Source organism: Leopardus geoffroyi, chromosome C2, assembly GCF_018350155.1.
Source record: "Leopardus geoffroyi isolate Oge1 chromosome C2, O.geoffroyi_Oge1_pat1.0, whole genome shotgun sequence".
NCBI classification, from domain to species: Eukaryota; Metazoa; Chordata; class Mammalia; order Carnivora; family Felidae; genus Leopardus; species Leopardus geoffroyi.
The window spans coordinates 69,818,873-69,831,657 of record NC_059333.1 but is presented as its reverse complement, the minus strand read 5'-3'; the positions used below and the strand labels follow the sequence as shown (position 1 = coordinate 69,831,657).

The window sequence follows — 12,785 nt, the reverse complement described above, 5'->3', positions numbered from 1 at the left end:
AGTGTTACAGGAAGGAGCCTCGGGCTCATTTAGTCCAGTGACTTTCTATTCAGTGGAATCACCTGGGAACTTAAATACCCAGGCTTGCCTCCCAGACCCAGAAATGTTTTTTTATGTAATTTTTCTGGGGTGAAACCTGAGCATCACCATTTTTCAGATTCTATAGGTAATTCCAATGTGCGGCTAGGACGAAAAAGCACTGGTTTGGAATGCCCTCACATCCACACTGGTGTTTAGCAGATGTTCCTTACATGTTGACTGAGTGAATGGTTCAACCAATGGATCAATCCATTGATCAATCTAATTTGATCCAATTGGATCTAAATCCATTGATCTATCCAATTATCAGAATGAGTCTGCAGTAAATGTAGACACTTTTGACTCCTGTCTCCTCAGACCCCTCACCTCTGGTGTACATCTTCTCCCAAGGTCCAGCCTCAAACTCCAGCCAGAAAACACCCCTCTTCCATTCTCTTACTGGTTGGGCGGGGGGGGGGGGGGGGGGGGGGCTTTTTCTGGATCACTGGACTTAAGAGAGCTCATCCTCACCTTTTTCAAGCAGGAAACTCCCAAGCTTTCTCAAATACACACCCAGAAGGCCCCCACGAATACCACTGGTCTCAACTCATACAGGATGGGAACATGTTATCTCATCTATTTTGTGTTTATTTAATGGTTGTTCTTCGATTGTTTTTCTGGCAGTCCATGGGTCCAGGATGCTATCTCAGACAACAGACTTCCAGAGTACAGAGGCCTGAGAACACTTAGTACAAAGTGACTGGTTTGTAAAACGTCTAGTAAATGGATGTTGCTGTTGTACTGCTATAGAAAGGCAAGGTAGGGGGGCAGCATGTGAAGTGACTAGTAAGAGGAGGAAGCAATGTGGTGTGCACATGTGGTGTGGTCTGGAAGGGAAGATGAGATGCTGGCTGCTCACTGTGGGCAGGCACAGGTGACACACGTGATTAGGCACTGCCCACCACCCCATCTCAAGGGGCAGGGAACAGCTAGCCATACCAAGTTCTTCGCCAGGAATGTGTGCCTGGGGCTGCCACAGCTTCTGACCTCTGGTTGCTCCCTAAGCAGCTGCCACTGCTGACACTATTTTTAGCTGAACAGCAGCCTCTTCCCAGCCTCCTCTTCTCTAGCTTATTTCCATGACCCCAGAGAAGCCCCTGAACTTTCATTCTGCCTCTGGACCCTGAACCTCCCACTCCCCCTTGAGGCTTACACTAGGTCATTTTGCGATGTTGTTTTGTGGGGATGTTTGGAAGGAAATGAATACAGGGCAACTGGGAAGTCAGTTGTGAAATCCGACACTTATCTTTTAAACCAGGAAAAATAAAAAAGGAAATGCATTAGGCCCAGGGAGAGCATTCCCTCTGGCCCCCGAAAGCAGATAGCTCCTGGGTCCCACTTTCTCTACAGGGTCTGCATATTGATGGCATCCCATCACTAGCACTGACAACAAGCATTTTCTGGTATGTTTCTGTCTTCTCACTAAAAATGGGAAAGAAAATTTGCACTAATATGGGCACCCCTGTTTCCTGACACTCTATTAGACTCTATTCATGGTTTTTCTCATATAAATCTTACAATCCATGAGCTAAGTGAAAGGACCCACCCAGGGTCACACAACTTGTAGTTAGCAGAGCTGGGATTCAAACCTAGTACTTTGTGACTTAAAAACTTACCCCTGAAAATAAGAGTGATCTATCCCCAGCCCTTTAGACTGTGAGCTTTCCAAGTCAGGAAGCCCCATTACACTGGTACCTCCCACTGGGCTCCTTAAATCCTGTGGATTGACTGAACCACCAGCTTCCAGAAAACAAAGAGGAAAACATACTTGCCATCCACATGCCAGTAAAATATGAAGAAATACATGCCTTCTTGCCCTCCACCACCTTCTTAGTTGACTGGAGGAAAAAAAAAAAAAAAAAGGAGATAGGTGTCCAGCCAAAAGTGGTCAGACCATTCCAGAGTCAGTGATAACCTTTCCCAGTCCCAGAAGCACCTCTCAACTTTAGGGATTCTGAGAAAACAATTCATTCACTCATCACCCAGCAGATATTTACTGAACACCTACTATATGCCAAGAACCATACTAGCTGTTGGGGATAGCAAACAAAGGAGTCATTTTCTGTCCTCATAAAGCTAGTAGTATAGGAGCAACAATGCTGGGTTTCAGAGGCATTTGTGGGGTAGTGACATCTCCCGACGCACTACCTTAAATTTAGAGCTCAGGCAGTTTTGTGGGAGGAGGAGAAGTAAAGGAAACCAAACTCGTTGCTATGCAACCAGGATGATATATTCTTAGCCAGAGCAGGCAGAGCAGCAGCATGGTGCAGGGAGTGGGTGGGGGGAGGAGAAGTGGGGGAGGAGGAGGCCCAGGAGTACTGAATGGGAGGCTCGTTGTGCACCACCGCTGCACACACAGGCTTCCTCCCTGGAGCAGGTAACAACTGGACACTGCACAGAATCATGCTCACCAGAGGTAACCAGAATATTGTGGGGACAGCCCCAGGAACCACAGAGAGAAGGCCTCCTGCCCAGCTGCAAAAATCCTCGTTCTTGGGCCTGAAATTAACCTACCATTATTAAATCCAGGTCTGTACTGAATACCAAAAAGGGACAAAGAACAGCATAAAGCTGGGCGTGCTTCTGGCCTGGGGAAACATACAGTTCATCAGGGGAGTAAGACATACATGCATAAACACAGCATCAACAAGTATTTATTAAGTACCTCCTCCATGTTCCTTCTGCAAAGTGCAGGACACTGTGGTGCTGAGGAAGGGCTCATGCTGGTGGGTCAGAGCATGCAGACGACAGATAGCATGGTGCTGACAGACAACTAGGGGGACTCAGGCCTGAGAGCTAGACCTGGCTGGGCCACACATGGGCTCAGCACAACCTGTGGCAAGGCTCTCTGGGCCTCAGTGTCTGGATCTCTGAAATGAGCAGTTTTTATACACCTGAGTCCCTGACACTATAAATGCTACAGGACTGCAGAGATAGCAGAATTGAGTATCAAAAGGAATACTCAGGAAATGCCATATGGAAGAGGGAGAAATTGAGGATGTAGTGGGGGAAGGAGTCTAATCTTTTTGGAAGGTCTATTGTGTACCTCTACCTGAGGATAAAGAATAGTTTCCCCGGGGCACATGGGTGGCTCAGTCCCTTAAGTGTCCCACCCTTAATTTCAGCTTAGGCCATCATTTCAAGGTCGTGAGATCAAGCCCGGAGTTGGGCTCAGCACTACCTGAGGTTGCTTAAGATCCTCTCTCTCTCCCTAGCCCTCTACCCCTCCCACAAGAGCTCTCTCTCAAAAAAAAAAAAAAAAAAAAAAAAATAGTTCCCCCATTTTCAGAGTTGAAGACGCCTAGCCTCAAGGAGGTTAAGTAACTTACTCATAACCACACAGCTGGTAAATAGTAGATGCAAGATTCAAACCCAGGCCCACCTGGCTCCATGGTCTGTGCACTTTGCACTGGATCACACTGCTTCTCTAAGACAGTAAGACTTGGATCAGAATTGGGTATAAGAAGGACTGCAGGAAGTAACAGGGGCAAAGACACTGATAGGCTGAAAAATTGCTAGGGTTAATAAGGGAAGGTTCCTGGGGATAAGAACAGAGCTGTGAGTGTGAGGAGGGTGCAGTGAATAGAAAGAATGAGAACCTGGCAGTCCCTGGCCAACACCCTGCATTGCGCTAAATGCTATGGAAAAGAAAACGGTATGTTAAACAGTCCTTGCCCTGAATTAATTTGCAACCAGGGTGATAAAATGTGAAAATTAACAATTAGTGAAATGTTACAAAAATTGTCAAAGAAGGCATACAAAAATAAATCATAGCACAGTTTAAATGCGGGAAGTGTTGCTTCTGATTTTGGTGGGCACAGGAGATTCTGTGTAGGAAGGGGACTAGAGGCAGGCCTTAAAGGATTCAGGGGGAGGATTGGGGAGGGGGGTGGAAAGGAGACAGTGAGGGCATGTGGGGCAGGAAAAATCTCATCCATAGGAGAAAAAGCAGGAAACATGCTTTGTGGAAGACCATTTCACTTAGAAGAGCTGGTGGGAAACACTATAGACCAGTTGGGTTGTGTGAGACAATAGGGGCCAGGCTAAGGGAATGAAGGGTCCAATCCTTGACCAGAAGGCTATGAGAAACCACTGGCTGTGCTTGGGCAGGGGAGTTTAAGAAAAGGAAAGCAGCAGTGCTCAGAGAGCCAGAGAAGGGGACTGATAGGCATGGGACGAGAAGGGTCCCAACTAGGGGATGCTGAGGATGGCAAGCAAGGACTAGTCTCCCAATTATTTCAAGGATGAACATGAAAGTCCTTGTGACTGGGGAACAGGAGAAGGGGGAATCAAAAGTAATCTAACTTCAAACCAAGAGAATCAGAGTCCCATATTCAGAACTAGAGAAGCCTAGCAAAAAATAAAATTGGGGGAAAGGGTGATGATCAGGTTGATCAGTTCCACATTAGACATTCTGCCTAAGGTTCCTCTAAGAATTCAAGTGAAAAAATGATGAATCACAAACTCAGGAAAAGGAAACCTGAAGCTGGGGGGAGGGCATGAGGGGTCACCATTCACCCAGGGTGAGACAGCCCTCGGCTGCTCCCTAAGCCCCCAGGGAAGGCAACTCAGCTTCTCAGTGAGTTAGGAACTGTATGTCCTGATAAGAGAAGAGAATGGAAACAGAATCCCTGAGCCAACATTTAATTATTCCCATCAATAGAGCAAGAGAGGCCCCCAAACAGGGTCAAGCCCAGAAGAATCTAGTACACTTCCCTCCCCACGAAGGACTTCTTTCTGTGCTCTAGTGAGGGATCACAGCCTTGCCAGGAACAGAAGATCACAAGGAACCTTGTCCAGCATTTTGGTATACAGACACGGGATAAGACTCTGGAGTCAGAACAATGTGGGGACAAATGACAGTTGCTCCACCTAAGTGTACATGGGCTGGCTGTCCACCCTGTCTGAAAAGTAAATAAGACAAGTGTCTTAGTGTCAGGTACCTGGCATAATGTAGGGCATACAGATGGCATGAGTTAAATGTTAGTTCCCTTCAGCTCCACCTGAGAGCAGGCCTTTTCATTCCCATCCAGTTGTCAATGATATAGTTTTTCCATTAATACTACTCAGAAGACCCAGTTAGTTATACACTCTGAGATAGCACAAAAAAATGTCAATTTCCTCTTCCACCTGCCAAATGTTGCATGTTTCCCCTGGAGCTGGGTTTGGGGAACCATGAACTAAATTCCATCCTCATGATAAAATCTGACAGACTTAAAGCGGGGGGGGGGGGGGGGGGGGGCGGATATAACTGCTTTTCTGTAAATACAGCTCAGGGTTCCCAAAATATCAACTCCACCTGATTGTCAATGGCAATTGAAATTCTACCATTAGAGATCTACTTCCTCAGTTTAACATTCTTCTTTTATTTATTTTTTTTTTTCAACGTTTATTTATTTTTGGGACAGAGAGAGACACAGCATGAACGGGGGAGGGGCAGAGAGAGAGGGAGACACAGAATCGGAAACAGGCTCCAGGCTCTGAGCCACCAGCCCAGAGCCCGACGCGGGGCTCGAACTCACGGACCGCGAGATCGTGACCTGGCTGAAGTCGGACGCTTAACCGACTGCGCCACCCAGGCGCCCCGAACATTCTTCTTTTAAATATCAAATTCTCCCATGAGGAAAGCCCATTGAGCTATTACCAGTCCATCATAAGTTGCAAAACATACATTAATTTATTAGCTGCCTGAGAGAGCAAGAATTCTGATGCTTTGGAGAGGAGGAAGGGGTCATTTTGGAGCTGGATCACTGATCCTATTTGGGGAGACTGAAGTGAGCTAGAAACCAGAGGGCAAAGGGACCTAAAAGAGCAAGCTCACAGCTTCACCAGGATCTACCTTGATCACTGAATGAGAGGGGTCATAAAAGAGGTAACCTGCTGGCTGGAAGTACCAGGTGACAATGTGGGACCCTGAGGGTATAAAATGAGAGTCAGCAAGACAGTACCTCCCTGCACTTCCCAGTAGCAGAAAGGCAGCAAAGCACCATAGAAAAGCCATCTCCACTGCCCACAGAACCAAAATAAAAGGGATCACGGGACACCAGGAGAGAATGAGGTTGGAGCCAGGAAGCACTCCCAGATAATGCAAAAATTCTCAGCTATGCTTTCCTTGCCCCCACTACTCTCCTGAAACTGTTCCTTCAAAGATGACCCCTGATGTCCTAACATTCAAACCCCAGGGTTCTACCCACCTACCTCCTCAGCAGATTAAAAGCCAATGCCCACACCTTCCTTGAAACCCCTGTGTGAGGGAATCCCAGGCACCTTGGTGTGACCACTCTCACTTTCCTTCTCACTGAGACCCAGGCTCTGCCTTGCTCCTCTCTGCACTCACTCCCTTGTTCCTAACAAGTCAGAGGAGCCATAGCCCAGCAGTTCTCAGCAAAGCAGGAAAGAGTCACTCCAAAGAGTCTCTACCATACAGAGCCTAGCATATGGCTGGTACATAATAAATTACAGATGTAATAGAGACAATTATGCATTTCAAATGCTGGCCAAAGTATGGGTGAGAAGGATCCCATCATAGGAAGCCACAGAAGGTACAGCTCTTGGTTGTATTTCTGAGGAAGCTCCACTTATTCAACATTGACACCTGGACTTAGACACACAAACACCTATTCAGCATATTTTCTCCAAAGAACAACCTAAAAGGGTGCTATCAACCTCATGGCCCTTTGCCTCCTCAGTATTCTGGTCTCCTATATCTAAGGAGGCGTTCTTATAGAGGACTGCATAATCACAGGAAAAGGTCCCGTGGATGGAATCTGAGAGGAGAAAGCTTCTCTGATACACAGGGACTCTCCTCGTCAGAGCCAGCTTCCCCAGACCCTCCTACTGCAGGCCCTCTAGCATCCTCCCTGACCCTGGCCTTGCCCAAGATGCACCAACTATCTCTGCAATGAACTATTTCTGCCATCCCACATCTGATTATATGTACCATGACACAAACATCAGAGAACAACATCAGAGAACACCACACTCCTAAACTTTGGGCCTCATCACCCCACTGTCTTCCCTTTCCTTCCAGCAGAAATGCCATGGCAACAATGCCATGCTCTCCCTCACCAAGTGGGAGCTCTCTAAGGACCAAAGCAATGGTGAAAAGCCACACATTGGACCTTGATTCTTCCTCCCTCTGTACCTACCACTTCCCTTCAGCACCCAGCAGGACACTCTGCCCATGAGGGCACCCCCTGTTCATGCCAGTGACTGAATGATACATAGAACTAAGAGACCCCAGGGGCATCACCGAAGGGAGAAATGTAACTACAGGGGAAAAGGTGGAAGGAGAGATGGCAGACAGGGAGGAACTGGAGGATACCTCTGTGACCTCAGCAGTTTCTGACATATGCTATCTTAGCCACCCTTTATATCTTTGGCCCTGGCCCTGATCACTGAGATTCACCCTTTCATCTGCTCCTCCATCTCTGCCCATTGAGTGTGAAACACTGAGATTTGTCAGATATTCTGAGCACCAGAGCCCATGCAAGAAAGTTGCCAAGGCAACAGAACACTCCTCTCTGGTATAAATACTCACGGGTGATACCCCTGGTGGAGTAGAGCACAAACACCTCCCCCTCCTCCTTTAGTCAGATCTGGCAGACTTCAAAGTTAGGGGAGCCATGACTGGTTTTAGCAGGGGGAGTGGCACAAGGGGGTTCCTCCAGACCAGCTAAGTCACTGTCTAATGGACAATCCAGCAGGGAGAGAGGACGTTGCAGTTCTGATTAAATGTTTAGCTCTCACTGGGCCCAGAGGTGGGCATGGAGGCCCAGGGAAGGCTGGAAGGGTGGAAGCAGCATGAACTTTGGTTGGGGGAGGGCACTCCTGAAACCACAGTACCAGGACAGGCCCTGCGAACCCTGAGATGCCAGCCTGCTGGGGCCACTAAGAGATGTTGGAAATGTATGCTCTGCCTGGGGCTGCTCTGACCTCCCCTCTCTTCTTTTTCCTTCTTTTTTCCCCCTACATCTTAATGTTTATGCCTCTTTCAGATGGCTAGTGGTTGGCCCAAGGTCTAAGGGTACCTGTGTGCACACAAACACATCACAGACACCCAGGAAAAGAGTTTGTTTCCACACATGGGCATTCAGGTCACAACAGGGCAAATTACCTCTGGGCCTGTGTAGGGCAATTCTTACTCCGAAAGCAGACACAGGTGGGCTGGGAGAGAAATAGGCGAGACAGCAGGCATAAGCACTCTGGTTACTTTTCCTGAGCCAGAATCAGTTGAGAGCACACACTAGGGCCAGCAGAAGAGGGTTCGCCACACAAAAAGATACATGTTTGCTGATGTTTTCATAGCTTCTTTCATATACACAGATGGAGGCTTGGTCACCCTTGTCCCCACTGCTCACAGACCACAGCCCAGGCAATGGGAGAGAGGACCGGGAGCACAAAGCAGGATCCAGAAAGATGATCTACTGTTGCCCAAACTTTCACGACCAACTCTGACTTCAGGCATAAACTCTACTAAGTTCACGGTTCCCAGGGTCACTAACAGCCATAGCCAACACCCTTTAGAGTCCAGAGGAAAAGAAAGAAAAGGCAAATGCCCCTGCCCAGGCTTGGCAGTGCCATTCTCCTCAGGCAGAGGTCACTGAAGGGCTGGTCATGGGCAGGGCTTGGTTCAATGTCTTCTGCTGGGGTCAAAGGCCAGGCTGATCAGGCCCTGGGAGCTACCAGAGCATGTTTGGGAATCAGCAGGGTAATGCTGCATTTAGAAAGACAGAGGCTGAGCCACTGAGACTGAGAAAGCCCAAGGGCTTATCTTCTTTGGGAAGACAAGACTCCTCCATTCCTGGAGAAGTGTCTATGGCTCTCACACCATGAACACCACCTCTCCCAGCAATAAGTGAAGCACATCTGGGCGGAGAAAGGAAGGATGGCCTTGGTGCAGCCAGCAGTGGAGGGTCCTCACTCAATGAGCTCCAGAGTAGGCAGGAAATATGCAAAGTGGCTATCTGGTCCAAAGCCATGCTACCAGCGCTCAATGATCACCTCAATGCCCATGATGAGGTTCTCAGGGTTGAAGGAGATCTCAGTGTCCTTGGCTGCCTGGTAGTCATATAGGGTCTGAGCACAGAGCCTTTTTCCATTCAGCCCCATGGTCCACAGGCTCAGAGCCACCATCTTAGTGCTGCAGCATTGGGGCATCTTCCGTCTGTACCAGACACAGCAGAGTGCTAGGTACTGACTCCTAATGGAGATCTACCCTGGGCCTTGATGAGGCTTGGGTCAGCCCTTTGCCAAGGTGGGTCTCTGGTTGGGTGAGCTGCTTCTACAGGAAGGGACTCCTCAGTTCACCTGGCTGGGGGCTAGAGACAGACGTGGTGGACATGGCCTTTTCCTTCTGCTTGAAAATCCTCCATGCATGTGCTGGCTGCTTACACACAGGCTCCTGTTCCTCTCTATTCCTTGAAACTACTTCCTGCTGCTCACATTTCCCCTGGGGTCCAGCCTCACTGCCTTGTTCCTCCCGATAGCACTGCTCCTGGAGGGAGGCCTCACACAGCTCCTGCTCCTGGTGCTCCTACTCCAGTGGCTGCCACTTCTCCTCTTCCCGCCACTTCTCCAGCCTGTGACTTGTCTCCTCCTCCTCCTCCTCCTCCTCTTCCTCCTCCTCCTCCTCTTCCTCCTCCTCCTCCTCTTCCTCCTTCTCCTCCTCTTCCTCCTCCTCTTCCTCCTCTGCTTTGGCCCAGAAGCTGTCTTTGCTGGCTCAGATATAAGACATGGCATTGATCTTCTGGTACACAGAGCCCACAGGGGCCTGGGGGCCCATGTCCTGGAAATGGCAACTCTCCCCATGGAAGGTGCAGTTGGCACCTGAGGCCCTGGCTATCTTGTGTATTATGCACTCAGGCTCCATGTCCTCCTTGGCCCTCACATTGACTGTCACATGGGCCCCCTTCAGAAAGCTGGCCACAGTGCTGACATGGTTGGCGCATGCTCCTGCACAACATTCACACCCTCGCCTGTTCAGTTGATGAGGACAAATTTGGGCAAGCCAGAGTTGGGGTCCTTCACCCTGCAGAAGGCATATATCACCTTCCCGCTGTTGAGCTCCTCCACCATCTCCTCCAGGCCCCCCTTGCCAGTGCCAGCCACATGGATGTCATTGCTGTTACCCTCATAGGTAAAGACAGCCCAGTCAGTCAGGAACTTCTTGGTGACCACTCACATGTAGGCCTCCTGCATCACCAGCCCGCTCTGGCTCAGGTTTGTAGCCATGGCCGGCCCCATGGTCCCCACATCACCGCCATTCTGACCTCTCTTATTTTCCATACTTCTTCCCAGACCCACTAAAATACAAATTGCATAAGAAACAATGTTAGAATCAAGCGTCCGTGTCCCAGTGCTGTTCCAGGAAGACTGTGCCCTTCACCCCTGCCCTAAGCTAACAGCATTCCATTCACATGTCCATCTCATCCATCCCCTGCATCCAACCCACACCCAGAGCATCATATTTTTGCCCATTCCCTTCCCTAGATCCCAGTCCTCCCAACTGTAAAAAGTAGTAGAGGGGAGCTTTCCTGTCCTCCCTCCAACTCCAAAATTTCTGGAAAACCAAAAAGATGAAATTTTGTGTGTGAGGACTCCTTGGAGAAACTCTTCTAAGAAGTAATCAGTACCAGCAGCCCTACTGTCAAAGTTAGGGGGCCCCGGGAGGGTCCCCAAGCATCCCAGTTCTCATGCTTTGAGGGCGGGATAGAACAACAATCCAGAACAAGGATCTTACATTCATTTCCCCTTGCCATCCACATCCTCACCATCACTCCCCACAAATCTCCATTATACCTAGCCTAAGCTACTCATACATTAGGAACCACACCCCAACGTCACTCTGTCTATTATCACTGCCCATCTCACACTCACTCAGCCTGCAGGACCAGTGGACTCAGCCTTCCCAAAGCTTTCCACAGGCGCACAGCCCAAAGGACTCCTCCCCCAATTCTTGAAGACCCATCTGCACCAATTATATGACATATCACACTCCGCATTTTGTTATTTATTTTTTGGAGGCCCCACACAGCATTTAGAACAATGTTGTGCACCTAGCAAGCACTAAATGAAGATTTGTTTTAGGGTGGATTTTTAAAAATCATTCATTGTTCAACAAAACCTGGTAACGTAAGTCTCGAGGTGTCCAAGACATCCCTCCAGAAGGAGAAGGGAACTCCCCACATCTTCTGCTGCATTTGCCGACATACCTCTCCTCCCCCTCTTCTAAACACCATATTCCTACTCTGGCCTGAAACATCCTTTCCAGTTCCAGTTACCCAGACTGTCACAGCTGCTCTACCCCAACAAACCTTTCCCCTACTCAGGATGGCTCAGGACCCCACTCCTCAACCTCTGACATTACTAAACCATCTTCTGAATTTCCAGTGGAGCACAAACAAGGTGGAATTTGTTAAAGCAGATTCAACAAGCCCTGTATAACAAACACTCTGGGATGTGCACATCCGTGACCATCGTTTGTCAGGTCACACCTTGCATCAGCAATGTGTCCTGGCTTAGGACTCTAGGACCTCTTAGTTGCCTCGAACCTCCACTCAGAATTTCTGAACATGCAACAGCCACTAGGCTTTCTGGCAAGAAACTGGTATTGTCTCTCCCTGTGAGGAGACTCTAAAGACTGCTGCATTCTACCCTCCTCTCAGAGGTAAAGCAGACACCAGGGCCACCTCATTTGTCCTTCCAGGTTCCCTGATGGTAGGCCTAGAATCATAGTAAGAGGGCAGGCTTTGCTACCAATCAAGCCAGGGTTCAAATCCTTGGACAACTTGGTGTGTACCCAATTCAATCAGCATCCACTGAGTGCATACACTTGTTCCAAGGGATCAGGGGCTCTTACAGAATTAGTCCTTAGACGACCACTATCAGCAGCAGCAGCAGCAGTGCCTGGAAACTTGTTAGAAATGCACATTCTTGGGTCAACCTCAGACCTGCTGAATCAGAAACTCTGAGAATGGGGCCAGCAACCTGTGTTTTAACAAAATCTCCAACTCATTCTGAAACACACTCAAATTTGATCTTGATCCTGGGGATACATAAAAATGAAAAATCTATGATCTAGACCAGCAGTTCTCATCCCTGGCTGCACATGAAAATCACCTGGAGAGCTTTTAAAATAATACCAAAGCCTGGCCCCACCCTAAACCAATTCCATTAGAATCGCTGTGAGTGGAAAAATAATCATAATGCAACATGCAGAACACTTAGATTGAACAAGAGTGCAATGAGAAGGGAGAAGGCAGTGAGGAGATCATAGGAAGTGGCTTCACTATATGTAGCTCTGTTTCCTCATCTGTAATTGGGGATCATAATGTCCAGCTTACCTGAGATGATGTATATAAATACCTGGTACACAGTAGATGATCCATCTGCATCAGCTCTACCCCCTACCCCAGAATAGACCCCTTGCTGACTCTGAGCTCAGCAACTGGATAGATGTATTTAGAATGTCCTCGACATCAGTTCACCATCGAGGACCCCACCCACGAAAGAAAAACCTGGTTGTTCACAGCTTTGGGCGAGAGTTCTCTCCAGCAGCCATCTCAACTTCCCCCATGTCTTCGGTCACTGTTTTGAAAAACAGCCTGAGTCACTGGGAACGAGACTGTCTGGTCATAGCCCAGACCCTGGCTCTAACAGTCCCAACTCTTTCAAAGAACAGCTCTTTAAGACAGCTTGACAAAGGC

At 48.6% G+C, this 12,785-nt stretch overlaps 1 protein-coding gene across 21 annotated transcripts in view; it reads right to left on the bottom strand.

The window, feature by feature from the left end:
• The window catches only part of KALRN (kalirin RhoGEF kinase), a 675,561-nt gene that overhangs the window by 563,167 nt on the left and 99,609 nt on the right, over nt 1–12,785 (bottom strand). The gene's annotated exons all lie outside the window — the stretch shown is intronic.